This window comes from Vicia villosa, linkage group LG3 (genome assembly GCF_029867415.1).
Source record: "Vicia villosa cultivar HV-30 ecotype Madison, WI linkage group LG3, Vvil1.0, whole genome shotgun sequence".
Taxonomy (NCBI): Eukaryota; Viridiplantae; Streptophyta; class Magnoliopsida; order Fabales; family Fabaceae; genus Vicia; species Vicia villosa.
The window spans coordinates 206,335,397-206,353,924 of NC_081182.1; the positions used below are offsets into that span (position 1 = coordinate 206,335,397).

An 18,528-nucleotide genomic window follows, 5' to 3' on the forward strand; every position below is an offset into this window, starting at 1 on the left:
AAGAGGGCAAATTTTGGGGTGCAACACACCCGAACCCAAACCCAAACCCAGTCAACTCGGGTTTTCACCCGTTGACTCGGGTTCGGGTGCGGGTGGGCCCCGCGGGTTTAGGTCTGCTTGCCATCCCTACCTTCAATTCGGGAAACAACAAACTCCAACAACGCTTGCAGTGTTGCCAACAACAGCCTACTGAGTCAATCATCTTACAACTGAAACATAACCGAGAAGCGAAGCTTCTCCCCCACTTGTTTCAAACCAATTTCCGCAACAAGCAACCAAGTACCGACAGTGATTCACTAACATGTCGCGTACCAAGGGATAATATGCCGACAGTATTCAACTGTCGTGCAACTCATCTGACTCGACAATTGGCCGGACGGACCGACCTGCTCTGATACCACTATTGTAACACCCTTCTAAACCCCGCGGAAATTAATAAAATAATTCAGAGTAAAACATGAAAACAAGGGTGCCACAATTCAATTAAAACAATTTATCATAAATCAATTGTCATGCTTCACTTAGGAACGAATCATCAATTTAACAGAATCATGTTTTTACACAACGGAATATTCATCATACGGATAAGCATAACATCATCTATGCAATATCCCACAAAATTAATGCAATAGCAACACAATAGAGTAACATCATAGACTCTAAACTAGCGTTCCCCAGTGTTACAATATCAGAGCATGACACCGACGCTATACTTAAACAAACTGGCCTATGAGCTATCCTCACCAAAGCCAAAAGCCGCAACTCGCCAATCTAAAAATGTCAACAGTAAGGGTGAGTCTCATTAAAATTAAAAAATGTTATTGAATCATAAATAATAACACATCATAGTTACATCATTCATCCAATTGTTTCATAAACAAACATCCAGACAAGTTTCATCATCACAAAACAATCAACCAACACATCATCAATATGTATAACACTGGAATACATCCAATCATGTTATAAAAGTCATGCATATGAAAGCAACTGACACTATGCATGTGGTACCAACATCATCAAATGGGAATAACCCATGACCGATCCAACATCATCAAGATACGGCCCTGCCAGCACAGATTCCACACAATGGGAATCATGCCCTTCACTGATCCAACACATCATCATGGATACAACATCATCAATGAATATGAATGAATGAAAACATACATGAACATACTTATACCATCGTCAAGTCTATGAGTAACATCATCAAATACTCATTTCATCATCATCATCAACAACATCATCATCAAAGTATGTTTATATACATTAGCATCATTCAAATACAATCAATCATCATCATCATCAACATTAAAGAACATACATGTGTCCATATCAATCATCATCATCAATAATAAAGAACATACATGTATCCACATTATTCCAAAACAAAGCAATCATCATCATACAATTCTCAACAAATCATCACATCATAATGTTTTTCAAAACGACATCTTATATTGTCACATTTCATCATATATGTCAATAATACGTCATCCATCCAACAAACAAGATATTCACATCATACTCACATCATCACAAAACTATCTCATAAGATTCATCATACCAACAACCAAATCATCACATGAATCATGTTTTAAACATGGTTTGTATCGTTACATCTCATCTTATATATCCACAACACATCATACATCAAAACAAGAAAATGTGGACAAAATAAAATCAAGATGCTGCTCATTTTATTATTATAACACAAAGAATATTTCATAAGCTTCATCCTGCTCGAAACGGCACTTAAAACAGACCAACGGTTCAAAAGTTATGCATCTTTACATTTTTCAAAGAAAACAATTATCGCTACAGTACGCGGCGCCACACACAGTCCACAGCGCGCAACGAATAGAAAACACGCCTTCGCGGCGCAAACAAAGGTTCGCAGCGCGAAACGAGAAAAGAACTACGCCTGCGCGGCGCCAACCTACCTTCGCACTGCGAACTGGCAAAAATCAGAGATCTCAATCGCAAATGAAAGCATACGAACCTGAATCCCAAATTCCTCAACCTCGACCAAATCGATTCAAGTTGATCAAACAACACAAAACAGCCACACAACATATATCATACACACATATAACATATATTATGCATCATCAAACATCATACAACACCAAATTCATGGAATTCATCAAAATAGATAATTATCAACAAACATCCCCAAAATCCCAACCCTATCATATGACTCAATTGACATGAAATAATATATCTATATCAGTCCTATTATCCATAACCCGATAATAGATGTTAATCGGAAGAGTCCCCCCTTACCTTCGCCAAGAATCTGGACTTTTCCTCTTCTTTTCCATCAAACCCGTAAGCCTCTTTTCTTCACTTTCAGCAAGAATTCTCAATCTTCAAACTCGCTTATCTCCCTCATCGAGAACCTCCCTGACACGAATTAATATATCAAATCGAAGGAAATTTCGTGTAGAATCCGAATCTTTGAGAATTACTTGATTTGGAGTTACGAGCAGAGAGTTATGACATGATTTGTGAAGGCTGCCAAAGGGTTGCGGAAATAGCTTTTGCCCATGAGTTCTTCTTCTCTCCCTCTTAGGTTTTCTTCCTCTATTTCTCAATTTCCTCTTATTTTCTTGTTTTATGAAAACATAACATAATTTAGTAATGGGCTTCTTCACACTAACACCCCCACATTACTAACTCCACCAATGGCCCAACACTACATTTTATTATTTCTTACCACATAATTCCAATAAAATGCTAATTCAAATTAATTAATTTAAAACTTAATTAAATTAATTAAATAAGAAATTTTGGGATGTTACACCAGAAATTTGCTGGATATTTCAAATTTCTGGTATGATTTTAATGTATAAAACTACCGAAAATTTTAAATTTCCGGTAATACCGGAAATTTCTGGTACTGGGAGTTAAATTTATTTTTTCTTACTTGATGAACATAAATAGAATAAATATTAAATGGTTTTGATATACAAATAGAATAAATATCATACATATCTATCATTCCTGCCAGTGCTTCCCAGTGTCTAAACCGACCCGCATATGCTGATTCACATGCTTTTTAATTATTAGAGCAATTATTCCTCCAACGATTAGTGACGGGCGGAAGAGGATAACCGGGTCTCAACTTTATCTAAACCCAATTATTACTGTTTACAAAACCAACAATAATGATCGTATGTTGACTCGTGTATGGGGGTGGAGCTATGAGAAGCGGGAAAAATGTTATGTTCATTAACATGGAAAGAGAAACAAATACAACACTATATTTAAAAGCAACAGGGTAACCCATATCGGGAATCGTCATCAATTTCTCCTTACCCTGAAAACCCAAGTGTTTTATGAGTAATGAATTACTAACATCAGAGACAGTGTCATAGAAAAACTTGGAAAACAAATATGTGTGTTGCTGGATTTGAGTATGCAATTGTCTTCGAATATCATAACATGCATCTCCCCCCATCTTAATGCCGATGAAATACAATGGAAACCACAATTTCCATCCGGTTCAACATCAACAATGTCATCGATGCATGGATGATAGAAAGCAGGAAACTGTGACAAGTACTTGGCTTTTGCAGAATTGATAGAAGGTTGCTTACCAATCTGCACGGTTGACGATTGACTCCCACTTGGTTGTGTGCATGATCTCTTTGTAGTCTGACTCCCCTACGAAGCATCAGGATATTCCCACTGACTTGGATCACGATGCACATCACTTTCTTCCCCCTTTCTACTCTTCTTAACTCCTCTCATTGGCTTGTATTTGACTAGCGGTGGACACATTGAAGATGTGGATGGATAGAAAATATCACGAAATTTTTTCTTCAAGGCCCTTTGACCCACAATATCCATAGTAATGAATTGTCGCTTCAACTCGTCGCACTCCTCTTCTAAATTCCACTTCCCCTCGTCAGGACTAACCTCAAATTCAGAAATTTGCAATTTTGTCCAAAACACATGAATAGATTTCAAAGGTATAGGTATGCCTAGAATCTGATAGCCGGTGAGCTGACACGCACACGGTAACCCATATGTTGTTCTAATGTAACGACCACACCTCTGCTTGCTCGCACCAACAAATTTGACTCTTTCTAGTTCCTTTCCAATGATTTGTATACACTGTCTTGAAACAAAACTATGCAATTTAGAATAGAATGGAGTGTTGTACCGATGCTCAATGTTGACGATACTTTTTTGAAACAACACTCTTATGGAACCTAGCTGCAACTTCAACATTGTGTTCACAGCCTCCCAACTTGCACATAAATCACCACGACTTGTTGATAAGTGTCAAAATATCGTTATTTTCACTATTGATTTGTGGCACTTATCGATTCTTTTGTAGTGTATTCTTTGAATAAATCCCCCACTTTTGTATAATTATGTACGAATAGGATTTAATCGATTTTTAGTGCATTTGTGTACCGTTTGATAGTTTTTTATTCATTTTGTAGGTGTTCATTCATAATTGGAGCATAGAGTAATAAGAGCCAAAGGCTAAGCTTCAAGAATGCAATTTTTAGCAATTCATCAACGAATAGGGCTCAAAATAAGGATGATAAAAATCATCAACTTGGTTGTCATTAAGTCATTGTTAGACAGAGCATTTAATAAGCTTTCCAACTCTTTGAATCGGACGCAAATCGGAGTTACGGTTCTCAAGTTTTGACCGAAACAATTTTTCAAGTTGCAGCAGAGTTTGCTAAGCGAGCTCTGCTATCGCTAAGCGAGACCAGCTGGGCAGAATTACGGTAAAAGGGCCCAAATACCCATTTTTTAGGTTATATTTTGAGGTATTTGTTCCCAACGCATCAAACTTCATTTTTGGTAGTTTTGAGGCTTAGAAACAACATTGGAGCTTGTATAAGGATGATCAGGAGTGGATTTATCATCAATCGACGATGATAAACTGTGAGATGTTTGGTTTCTTCTTTTCTTTTCTTTGTATTTCTCTTTTGTTGAGTTTCTATGTAAATTACTCTAAACACATGGATGTTTGTTACTCTTTCTACTAGTTGTATAAAGTTTTCTTTACAAATCTTAATCGGTGTTCTTCTGATCTTTTTGCTTAATCGCTTCGGATTTATGTTGTTATAGAAATATGCTTCGAACTCGTGACCCTAAGTGACTTTTCACCATGATTGAAACTTTCAACCGTAGTAGTAAAATGGATAGAGCGCTACATACAACAACGGTTGTATTAAACAACCATTAAAGAATTGTTGTTGTATGTCTTTTGATATAAAAAATACAGCAGTAGAACAACACGATTTGAACTCATGAACATGCACCACCTTTTACCACTGTGTGAACTTCCAACCATTAAGAAAAGTGGCATAAAAATGAAAATAAAATAAAAACGCCTAATTGAATAGATTCTATCACCTTTGGGCGTTCTTGTATATCCTTTTGGTAGTAGGTAGTATGACATTATCATGTAAATGCATTTGAATATTGTCTACACTCAAAATTCAAGCGTGAGCCCAAAGAACATAGGAAAGTATACTCTATTATATATAACAAACATGTCCAAGGAGCAAATCACGAATGTATACACCCATCGTAGACATCCTTCCGTTAAAACCCGGAGAAAATTCTTGAAATACAACACCATAATTTATTAGAGAAAAGATATCTTGACACCAAAAACTTACACCTACACCCAAAACACTGTTCACAAATACGTGAGTAGTGTTTTTATTAATATTTTAATATTTTAATATTTTAATATTTTAATATATTTTTTATTTTTCTTTAAAATTAATTTGGTTAATGAAATATTAAAACTTGGTTGATACAATTTTAAATTTGATTAATATATGTTCTGACATAAAATAATTAATATGTATACGGTTCAGACTTTGGTTAATAGTTTGTATAATATTGGTTAATGATGTTCATAACTTGGTTAATGAGTTTTCAAACTTTAAAAAAAATTAAATAGTAAAATAAAGTTGGTTAGTAGAGTATAAAAATTGGTTAATACATTTATTATTTAGCGTCAGAACTTGGTTAATACTATGTATTTTATTGGTTAATGAAGTACTGAAAGTGGTTAATGAATTATAAGTAAAATAATTGGTTAATGATGTACATTTTTATGGTTAATACAATTGTTAACCTGGTTAATGACACAACCATATATTTATGTTATAAAATAAAATTTCAAAATAATTTTTTTTTTATAAAAAATAAATATTTTTTAAATTAATATTATTTTAATAGAAATACACTATTCATCATATAAATACGGTAAATAGTGTATACGTAAATATTTAGTGTCAAAATTGGGTGTGAAGATAGCAATGTTGAATTTATGATCCCAATTAATTAACATGTTACCTAAGTGTGCCTTTAAATGCTATGCCGAGATAGATAATAATGCAAGAAAATTAACACCCAAAGAATAACTACATTTTTTTAGGAAAGTACCATATAGCCAAAACTTTCGTAATAAAATTTCGAACCAAACTGAAATGGAGTTAAATTAATTGAATAATTATTAATGGTTAGTGAACCGAACTTATATTTTATTAATGGTTTTAGAACCGAATCATAAACAATTAATCTCTTTAAATTTAATTTCGAACCAAACGGTTAAAACTTTAGTTTCAAAATTTTAACTTCAAATAACTCAAAGTCTCAAACACACAACCCACGGATAGATTCTGAACCGTGGAAACTTTGAAGAACAATTGAAAAATGACGAAGAACCCTAATTCTCCAAATTAGTGAAGATTTCAAATCATCAAACCTAGAATTGGTGAATAATCTAAGCTTGCTCCCACAATCAAAGGTTCACAATCGAAGAGAAGGAACTCAAAATCAAAATTGAAGGTAACAAAATCATATACTGTTTATCATTCAACTTGCTTCATCTTCATTTTACATGTTATACTTGCTTCATTTTCATTTTTCATGTTATGTAATGCTATCCTCTCAATATCTCTCATATTATTGAATGGGCCGCGAACCCAATGTTCAGTTCACTGTTACCAACTTGCCAGTGGTGATATTCGTTAAATTGTAATTGTTTAGGGTTTATTAGTTTAACTTAGTGGATTTGTTGAATTTGGTTCGGATTTGTAGTTGTTAGGGTTTATTGTTTAGGGGAATTGTTGTTGTTTTTATAGATTTTGTGAATTTAATTGATGATATAAGATGGAAATTGTTACTTTGTTGTTTTCGTGTTGTTTGTAGCTTGAATTGAAGCTGCGATGTGCTATTTTCTCAGGTTATTTGTTGTTGTGTTGGGTTGAAAGACTGAATTGAATTCATGTTAGGTATATGAATAATTTGATTGATATTCCTGTGCAAATAGTTGTTGATTCTTCTGCGAATAATCGAATTGTTACCAGCTTGCTAAATGTACCGAAGGTGTTTATAAAGGATCTAGTTAGTCAGGATACCTTGACTTCACCCGATCATCACATTGATGAGCGTTGGATCATGATCAAACTTTCTTATCTCTGATTCTTATTGTAGGGAAATCACATTGTTGTTTGGTATCTCTGTCTTCTTTAATTTATTTGTTTACCATTTTGTAAAGATGAATTTTTTAAGCCAAATCTGAAGAACATGTATAGCATTTTTTTGCCTTCTTGCCTTTCCCTTTTGTCCTGCTGTGTTGAATCTTCATCCACCCCTTTGCATTTCCTTTTATTGTATGTCATTTGCTTGACTTGGTCAAGATTGTGAACTTCCTTTTCTATTTGTTGACAATCCAGTTCATGCAATGTTGGTTTCTCTCAAATGGCCACGATTGTTGTTACTCCAACAATTATTCTTGCAGAGTTCATACATTTTAAGAAACCATTTATTCAAAAAAAGGTCATAACTAAGCTTTCTACTTTTTTTCTTTATCTTTTATAAATCCCTTCGTATATCTGAAAAAGAACTACTCCATCAAACCCTCTATTTGTTTATGTACTAATCATGCATTGGAATGCAATGAAGCAGGTTTTGGCTTTAGCTGCTGTATTAACTAATATTAATAGAAAACAGTTAGCATGATAGGTGTCAAGTCAAAGATTCCTTTACCTTAGAGGGCTTAATTAACTCTTTGATGAACATGAGCAATTAGTCTGATATTTCAATAATGTGTATTTCATGATTTCAAATTGCAGTATGTATATTTCCAATTATTTTTGCAATGTTGGTTATTTGGAACAATTTAGAAGACAAAGCAGTAGAAACAGCAAATTGACAGGTAAAACATTTGAAAGTTTAGCAAATGAATTCTGGCATGTGCAAAAGAGACAAAAGAAGACTGACATCATTTTTAATCCTTGCCGCAAGTCTCGTACAAGAGGCAAAACAAGACCGCGTTGACATTTATTTAAAAAAAATTCAAAACTAAGTATAACAGTTCGGTTCTTTAATAAATAGTTCGGTTTGGAAAAATTGTCATCTAATAATTTGGTACGGTTTGGAATTCCGAACCGTTAAGCCAAACCAAAACTTTTAGTTCAATTCGGTTTTTTTTGGAAATTTAAAAAATTGAGTTTTTCATAAATACAAAAGATCGAGTTTATTGGAAAATAAAAAAAGTCGAGTTTCTCGGAAATATAAAAAATTGACTTTAATCGAATTTTTTTGGAAATTCAAAAAATCAAGTTTTTAGAAAATACAAAAAATGAGTTTTTTTCGAAACACGAAAAAAAAGTTGAAAATTTACGGAAACAAGAAAAAATTCGAGTTTTTTCGAAAATTCAAAAAATGAGCTTTTCGGAAATACAAAAAAACGAGTTTTTTTCGGAAAAACAAAAAGTCAAATTTCTCGGAAATACAAGAAATCGAGTTTTAAAAAAATACAAAAAATCAAGTTTTTCAGAAAAATAAAAAATCTAGTTTTTCAAAAATACAAAAAGTCGAGTTTTTTGGAAATACTAAAAAAATCTAGTTTTTCGGAAATACAAAATATCGAGTTTTTTCGAAAAAAAATTGAGTTTTTTCGGAAATATAAAAATCAAGTTTTTTTTTTGAAAAACCGTTAAAATCGAGTTGTTTCCGAAATATAAAAAATCGACTTTTCTGAAACACGAAAAATCGTGTTTTTTCAGGAACACAAAAAATCGATTTTTCCAAAAAAAAAATAAAAAAATCGAGTTATTTGGAAATTCAAAAAATCGAGTTTTTTCAGAATTGCGAAAAAATCGAGTTTTTTCAGAAATATGAAAAAATTGAGTTTTTTTTCGAAAATGCGAAAAATCAACTTTTTTAGACATATGAAAAATCGATTTTCTAAAAAAAAGTTTTTTTTTGAAATATGAAATAACAATTTTATTTTTGATAACGTAAAAAAATATTTTTAAAAAAATATTTAAATTATTTTTGTTAACGATCTATTTAATAATGTTAATACAGTATTAAAAAAATGATGTTAATAGATGAATTAGATTGATTATTTTTAAAGAAATTTTAATGGATTGTTAATGAACTAATGAATTGTTTTGATCCATTCATTTTGCTGCCTCTAATCGTAATCATAATCACGTACCTCATCATCTTTTGTATATGGCTCAAACCAATTCTACAGAGTCTTCGGATCACCATAATATCTCAGATAGAGAAATACAACCTATAAACAACATAAGAAATTAATGTTATCACAAGAAAACAAAAGCTTTAACTCTGTATATGAACTTTAAGTGGCAATGATAGAAAAGTTGTGAAAAGACATATATGAAATTTAAATTTAGAATACTATTACTACAATATTTTAACTAACACATGGTGTGCACCACTGAAATAGAAATAGAGCAACATAAGATTTTGTAACATTTCAACAAACACATAGTGTGCACCCATGAAACAGAATTACAATAATTAAAAACTTTGATTAGTAATTTGTTTACAAAACTCAAATAGTTCTTCTTTGTTTATTTTTTCAACCTTCAATCTTTGTTTACGACTCAGAGCATCAAAGAATTCCTGAGCAAAAGGCTGGGGAAGGCACATTGAATATTCAAAGAAATGCACCAGGTCCTATTAATCATCCAATCTTTAACCATAATGGTGAGAGATCTTTGGAGAATTGCAGGAATTCTATACCTATTGGTCAGATAATCATCATCTAATTGTCCAGCCAAAAATTGATCTTGGAGCCATTACTAATTAACCAAGAGGTGTTCTCCGTTACAATTTTGTAACTATCCTTAATACTAGTCCAGATTGAATATTTGATATTGTAAATGATGACATTGTAATTCCTCTTGACACAGGCAGAAAGCAGATGGGACTAGCACCGATTTCCCTTGACAAAGTTCCAACACAGATGAAGATTTATGGCAGTATTGAAATATGATAAATACTTTATACATAGTCCACCTCCCTTTAGACCTTTGCAGCATTGCTTCCAAGCAATTGTGACAAGCTTTTTCTTATCCAAGCATCCACTCCAAATGAAAATTTGCATCCAAGTGCTAATTTTCTTAATGATACTAGCTGGCTAGTTGTACACAGATATGCAATGGACCATCATGCTTTGAATGACAACCTTCTCCAGTTGGACCTTGCCTTCCATAGAAAGAAGATAAGCTTTCCAAGCTACAAGTCTCAACTTGAGTTTATCTGCAATGAACAAAAAATGAACAACTTAGGCCTACCAACAAAGATAGGGACACCCAGATAAATGAAAGGAGGCGTGGCCATTGTGAAACCAATCAAGTCAGCCAATAATTTGAATCTCCTAGGAGTCATGCCACCTACATAAATAAGGGATTTAGTTTTATTACAAATATGTCTAAAACAAAAAGCATACTCCTTGAGTAAACTAGAAATGGCATTTAAATATTTTTGATCTCCTCTACTGAAAATCATAATACCATCAACACAAAGAGTCTGAGAGGGCACAAAGTTATTCCTAGATGCCTTAATGAGATTCATTTGGTTAGTCTCCACAAGATGAGTGATCCCTCTACTAAGAACCTCCTTAGCCATACAAAAGAGAAGAGGAGAAAGAGGGTCTCCTTGTCTCACACCATTGGAACACTTAAAGTAACCAGCTTGTTTACCATTACAACCAATGAATAAGGAAGCAGATTGCAGAATAGTGTAAATCCAATTACACAAATTGCTGCTAAAGCCAAAACAGGCCAGGGTTTTGATGATGAAATCCCAACTAAGGATGTCAAAATCCTTGGAGATATCAATCTTCATGGCCACATTTACACTAAAACTTCTATTGTTAAGGATATTTATGGCCTCAGAAGTGAGGAAGATGCTATCCTTTATGTTTCTGCCATAGACAAAACTTTTTTGTTCACGAGATATCAAGGTAGGCAGAATGGAAGATAATCTATTAGCAAGAATTTTAGAAATAATTTTAAACTTAAAATTGGCTAAAGCAATGAGCCTGTAATAATTCAAAGTGTTAGACTCAATATTCTTAAGAATGAGAATGATAGTGTTGGCATTGTAATTAAGGATGATTAAACCCTGTAGAAAATATTGGGTGACAGCATTAGTAATATCTATTTTAATAATGTCCCAATAATTTTGAAAGAAGATTGAACCAAAACCATCAGGTCCAGGAGCAGAATCAGTCTTCAAATTCATGACAGCCCTGTAAATCTCTTCTTCACTAGGAATCATGGAGAGCATTGTAACACCCTTCTAAACCCCGCGGCAATTTAAATAAATATATCAGAGTAAAAGCATATGCACAAGGGTGCCACAATTATTTAAAACAATTAAATCCACTAAGGTCAAAGTCATGCTTCATTAGGAAACAATTTACCAAAAACACAATCATGTTTATCACAGCGAAATAAGAAACATCGTCAATATAACCAAATGGAAATATAATCCAACACCAAATAAAATAGAGTAATCTCATAAAACTCTATAACTATCGTCCCCCAGTGTTACAAGATCAGAGAATAACCGACACAACCCAACATAAACGGATAAACTCTACGAGTCATCCTCACCGAGTACTAATGTCGTTACTCCTCAATCTGAAAATGACAACATGTAAGGGTGAGTCTCATTCGCAGTTAGTAAATATTATGCAATTCATAAGCAACAAGCATCATAATATACCGTTCACCCAATTATACATATTCAGATTCACATCTATTATTCATCAATTCACACAATAATAGATTACAACACATAACACAGAAATCCATACAATCATGTTATGACAAGATGCATATGACACAACTGGTACTATACATGTGGTACCAATAAACCGTGGAATCAATCCACCTAACCGATCTACGCCTCATCGAGATACGGCCCACCGACACAATTTCCGCACAATGGGAAATATGTCCACCAACGATCCAAACACCACTGGGATCCATCATCAAGTGCATATGAATGAATGAAACACACATAACATACTTAAAAACATCACCGAATCACGATGAACAACTCATCTCAACACCACATCACCGAATAAGTATGTACATGTTTTCAACATCATTCAAATAATCATGCATTCATCACAATCATAATAATAATCACAACCAATTCATCATCACATCAAATACACTATCACACTTATTTCAGATGCACACAATGTTCAATTCTCATCAAATAATTAAATCGAGTTTTAAATAAATAAAGTCGGCTACTGCCCATATTCATCATTCATCATATAAAACATTTAATTACTTGCACAACGCTCAAAACGACACTAAGAAATGATACACGGATCAAAAGATACGTTATTTTAAAGTTTGGACAAATTCCCGCACAGCAAGGTTCGCTCAGCGACGCAAGGCAGATGCGAATTCCTTCAGACCTCCACTCAGCGGACCACTAGCGACCTCCAACAGAAGCTAACCAGGTCGGGTCCTCCGCTCAGCGGACCTGCGATTTTACCAATTCTCAGATCTGCGACAGACCTGCTGTTATACCCCAAAATTTGCCCACATCTTTTTTCAAGAAAACTCCAATCTAAAAATTAAGAGTCTCACATAATCATGGATTTTTTATTTCAATAAATATCCTGACATGTGAAATACTTAGTTTTTAGAATTTTTCTTATACAATATTTTGGCTTGCAGTTGAATTTATTCTTACGCAAACGCCAAGTACTGTTTATTACTTCACACATGCTATTTATTTATTTACAAATAAATAGTACTGACACAATTGGTACAGAGTTAAATCTTTTGCAGGCGCAGAATCAGGAAACTCAGACTGTACTGGTAACAGTATATATTAGTTATTTATTATGTCTGTGCTTTTTAACAAGTCATGTAAATAAAATTTCATTTTTCACATAAAACAAAAACAACAACAGAAAAAATTAACTTTGACTGTTGATTTTTCACTCTAACTGCTACGTCAATACCTGAACAGTCAGTTGACAGTCAAACTGCTGGCAGTACAATTCTCAATGTTTTGTACCATCAATCAAATCAATCTTTTACAATTCAAAATTCCAAGATTTTTGTTCTAGAAGTCTTCTGAATATCACGCGATTAGCAGAGACTCAACACTGCACAAAAATCAGGTACGCTTAACTGTCTCCTACACAAACAGTCCCTGACTAGGGCTTTCTTGTTTTTACAGGAGAAACAAGTTTTTGAGACCTCAAATGGATTTCATGCACATCCATATATCTCAAAGTACCATCATACAAATTTTCAAACTTCAATTCACTCAGACGCACCGTCAGCAGCTCAAACAGTCAACAGACGACCCGTTTGACCAAAAAGTCAACAGACAGTCAAAAATGAATTTTTTGTCAAAGTCCATATTTTGTCAAAGGATTCATCATTTGATCATTGGATGATTATAATTCATCAAGGAAAGATCAAAAATCAACAAAACCCTAAGATTCAAAATTAGGGTTTTTGCCTGAAAAGTCAACTCAACTTTGACTGGTCATAACTCTCTCATCCTTCATCCAAAAAATTAAAAACAAAGCTCATTTTGAAGGAAATTTAATTATCTTTCAAATGCAATTGATCCCATGGTCATTGCATTCACCATTTGAAAAATATGACCAAAGACATTACAGGTCATTTTCAAAGTCAACAAAAAGACACTTTTTTCAAAAGGACACACAAGGAGCATCAAAAATCATTTTGACATGAGACCAAAGACATTGGTTAGAGGACTCTTTGAGGTTTCCAAAAAGTGCAAGAACTCCTTCCTATGACAAAAATTGAGGGATTTACACCTTGTTGAAGTTGGCTAAATTTTGGAAAATGCATAAAAACAACATTGCTCAAAAATGCATTTTTTCCAAATGGGGCCAAGTTTTCATGGTTCAAACATCATTACCATAATATTATGGGCCTCCCACGACCAAGACAAGGCCCACTCCATTTTTTATTCATTTTTGGTTTAATTTTATCACATATAAGATTAAATTAAAAAAGAAAAATGGATGGATAAAGAATAGCTTACAAACCAAACATGACTCATCAAGAGAATCATTCAACTCTGCCCCAAGCCAAGTACAAACAGAACGAGGGTGGAAAATCAAGCCATGGTGGCTTAAATGCAAAGCTACTCATGTTGAAAAAGTCAAGATTCCACAAAGCTAATGAATGCTTCTTAGCTTCACTTCCAAGCAGCTCTTGGCCTATAAAAGAGCTATCATACTTCAGCAATCAAAAGAGGACGAATTCAGAAGCATTCATAAGCATATATCACTCTTGTAACAACTTGTAATATTCAAAGAAACTTGAAATTCGAATTTTAAGTTTCAGTCAATTTCAATACAAACTAAACATTCAAACATCATCTCTGAGCTTCACTGAAACTATTCCAATCAATTGCAAGTCTTAAACCTCATTGAATCGAGCTACACAGGTCACGATTTGCTCAAACAAAAACCAACTCATATCTGATCATACACACACATTTAACAAGATGTAGATATATATTTGTGTTTAGATTGGTGCTCTGGTCGTTTCTGGAGCTTTAATTAAGTTTTAATGACCGTTTGCACAAAACCACCATTTTAGGGTTTCTAAGCTCAAATTTAGGGTTCTTCATTAGAGCCAAAATTAAACCAAATTAAGGGCATGGTTACATTCAGTGGAACAAGACGAATTTAAGGGTCATATCGCGCCAAATTTCTTTTCAGGTTTACCCCTATTCGCTATTTTGCAGGTCTGAAGCTCATCAATTACAGCGCTTTTTTCATAAAAGCGCTATTAAAGGTCCTGGCGAGAGGTTGAAGACGATGAGGTGTCCTCACCTCATTGGACAGCACGCGCGCGTTTTTTTTAAATTAACCTTTGGTTTCAGTGTTTGCAGGCGTGTCACAAGTGGTGGACCCTCACAATCTGAGCCATCAGATCTCATTTATTAATTCATCCAACGCATCAGAATGAAGCCCTATACCATGGACTTTATTTAAATACCACACTGGATCATTAATTATATATTTCTATTTTTATTTTAATTTCTTTGCAAAATTATTTAAAAATAGTTTCAAAAATCCAAAAAATACACAAAAAATATTTTTAAGTTTCTAAAATAATATTTTATTTTCTGAAATAAAAATATTTTATTTTTCTTCATAATTTCAATATTTTGCATAATTAATTAGTATATATTTATATATTTGCTTTTTAATTATTCTAACCAATCAAAAAATCATAAAAAAAAATTTTTCTTTATATAAAATATTGTTTATATATATTATAGACTAATTTTGTACATATTTTGAATAAATTTTCTCTTTAAGTTTTAATTATTTGTATAATTATGTATTAATTAGCTTAATCAATTTCAAATCAATTTCAAAAATTCCAAAAAAATTAGTTTTGTTTTAAAATTAATTGACAAATATTTGGTACATATTTTAAACTTAATTTCTAGATTTAAATCTATTTTCATCTTTTTTCTTCATTTTAATTTAATTAATCATGCATTAATTATAATTAAAATCAATCATAAAAAATCCAAAAATATGCCTTTTATTTTTCTTGCAATTTAAATTCCTAGATAAATGTATAGGATGTCAAAATCATGTAAATAGGCTTAGTTTACATTTCCTGCACAATCGATGTAATAGCGTAGATTTACTTTCCGCACTTTACATTTCCGCATTTTAATTTCCAGCAAATATAAACTGCGTGTATGTCAAAGATAAAATTGAACCGTTAGATCACTAACTTCAAAGATAAAATATCTGAATCCAATCACAATCACACTTGCACCTTTTAAGGTAATCCCTTCTCATTCTTTTCAAAATCAAAGTCAAAATTCTACTGTTTCGAGTACAAAATCGAACCTTTTGTTTGTATCCGGTGAAAGGATAGATTTTTAAAGGAAATAGGATAAAGACCTTACAACTCAGGGTAGACCTCCTAGTTTGCTTGCTCAAATCAAAACAAACAAAATTCTCATACACTGTTGTTTTTTCAAAACAAAACTTTCCAAAAAGACAATATTTTGTATACATCCAAACACGGATCATTACGAAGTTAACGTTCTTTTCAAAACATCTTTCGAAAGATAAACAAACATTTTGTATACATCCACACAAGGATCATTACAAATTCAATTTACAAAGGTATTTGAAACCACATATGAGCATTCTAAAGCAATCGAAAAGTGATCGAAAAACAAGTGAGCTAAGCAAACTTAAGAGCCCATGGATAACCATGGATACAAAGGGTGCTAACACCTTCCCTTTGTATAACCTACCCCCTTACCCAGAATTTCTTAAAGGTCCTTTTTCTGTTTCTTTTATAAACCTTTCCTTAATTGGATAAAATAAAAGGTCGGAGGCGACTCTGTGAATTTTCAAAAATGCGAAAGCATTAAGCGATAAAAAAGAGTCAGTTCACGTATCTCTCCCGCTCAGAGGTATGGCCTGAAAAACGGAGGTCCACAGAACTGGCGACTCTGCTGGGGAGTCACTTTCAAAAAACAAAATGTTTTCTAAAGGGGTTACCTTAAGAGAATAGATTACTTCGATGTTTTCAATTGTTTGACTTGATTGCTCTATTTTTCAAAGGTTTGTTTGGGTATTTTGCTTGTGTGAAAGATTCTAACCCGAATCTCGAGATACCTTAAGTATATGACAATAGACCAAGGAAACTGTACGGCATGTACCGATACGGTTGATCTGGTAGTCATCGTTAGTGCGATACTTTGGTTTATACTGATGTCCCTTGAAAACGATCAAGGAGTATATTAGGCTTCCAAAATGTCATTAAACACTAATTTGTCTTAGAACCTTTTTAGTTGAACTTGACTTATGGCCTATTAAGTGGCTAGCTTTGAAATTGATCGAAGTTAGTTACCCTCGAGGAATATTTTGATCGGCCGCTCGAGCGCCGTATTGAGATGTTACTTCCAAGGATCATAGAACCCGAATACTATTCTAGGACAGGTTTTAACCAACTCAACTTCAGTGGGGAGGGTATCACCTATCAGCTCCATGCAAGCCTTTAAACCTAAGGCTATTGTTTGATTTGTTTTTGTGTGCCACATGTTTGCATCATAAGCATATCATTTTCTCACAAAACACTTCAAGGATCAAAGAGTTTACCTTTGTTTTTGCAGGTAATGGCTCCGGCCACCCGAGATTACATCCGAATCAACATCTCAACGGTACCATCTGAACTAAAAGACTTAGTGTCAGAATTCCCCAGGAATGTTCAATTCATCGAAAGGCATGGTCACCTACTCCATTTGGTTACCTCAAAATTTGAAGAAGACATGATACGGGTCCTGTTCCAGTTCTTTGACCCTGAACATCATTGCTTTACCTTTCCAGATTACCAGTTAGTACCCACTTTGGAAGAGTTCTCTGAGCTAATTGGATTGCCTGTTCGAAATCAATTACCTTTCACTGGTTTAGAAAGGATTCCAAAACCTGAAGTTATTGCTGCTGCTTTACATTTGCGAAAATCAGAAATCGAGTCCAATTGGGAAACAAAGAGTGGAGTTAAGGGTTTGCTTGCTAAATTCTTATTGGAAAAGGCTCGACTACTGCTAGAAAACAAAAGTTATCCAGCTTTTGAGGAGGTTATGACCCTTTTGATCTATGGGTTGGTTTTATTCCCTAATCCCGACCAGTTCATAAGTGTACCCATCATCAACCTTTTCCTAATCCGTAACCCGGTACCAACATTGCTGGGAGACATTCTACATTCTCTACACACTCGTACCATGAAGAAACGAGGAACTCTCATGTGCTGTATACCACTACTGGCTAGGTGGTTTACATTTCATCTTCCCCGATCAGTGTTGAGAAATGAACAAAGAATGCAATGGTCTCGCAGGATTATGTGTTTGTCTCATTCAGATATCCGGTGGAACAACTTCTTTCAAAGAGACATTACTATCATTGATCATTGTGGAGAGTACCCTAATGTGCCACTCCTTGGCATCAAAGGAGGCATCACTTACAATCCATCTTTAGCTCTACGCCAATTCGGATATGCAAGGAGCAACGGTCCTCATGACATGATTATCCGTGGCATTGTGTTTAATTACGAGAATGATTCTCATAGACACCGACGAAGGTTCATACATGCATGGGACAGTGTCTATAGAATAGAAAGCAAAACTTTGGGGCAATGGAATTCT

General features: G+C 33.7%; 1 long non-coding RNA gene across 1 annotated transcript; it reads left to right on the forward strand.

The window, feature by feature from the left end:
• Positions 1-6,651: 6,651 nt before the first annotated feature.
• LOC131657201 (uncharacterized) lies at positions 6,652-8,711 on the forward strand. Its single transcript, XR_009300526.1, has 3 exons — positions 6,652-6,843; positions 7,734-7,836; positions 7,966-8,711. It is a non-coding gene; the product is annotated as an uncharacterized LOC131657201 (long non-coding RNA).
• The last annotated feature ends 9,817 nt before the right edge of the window (positions 8,712-18,528 follow it).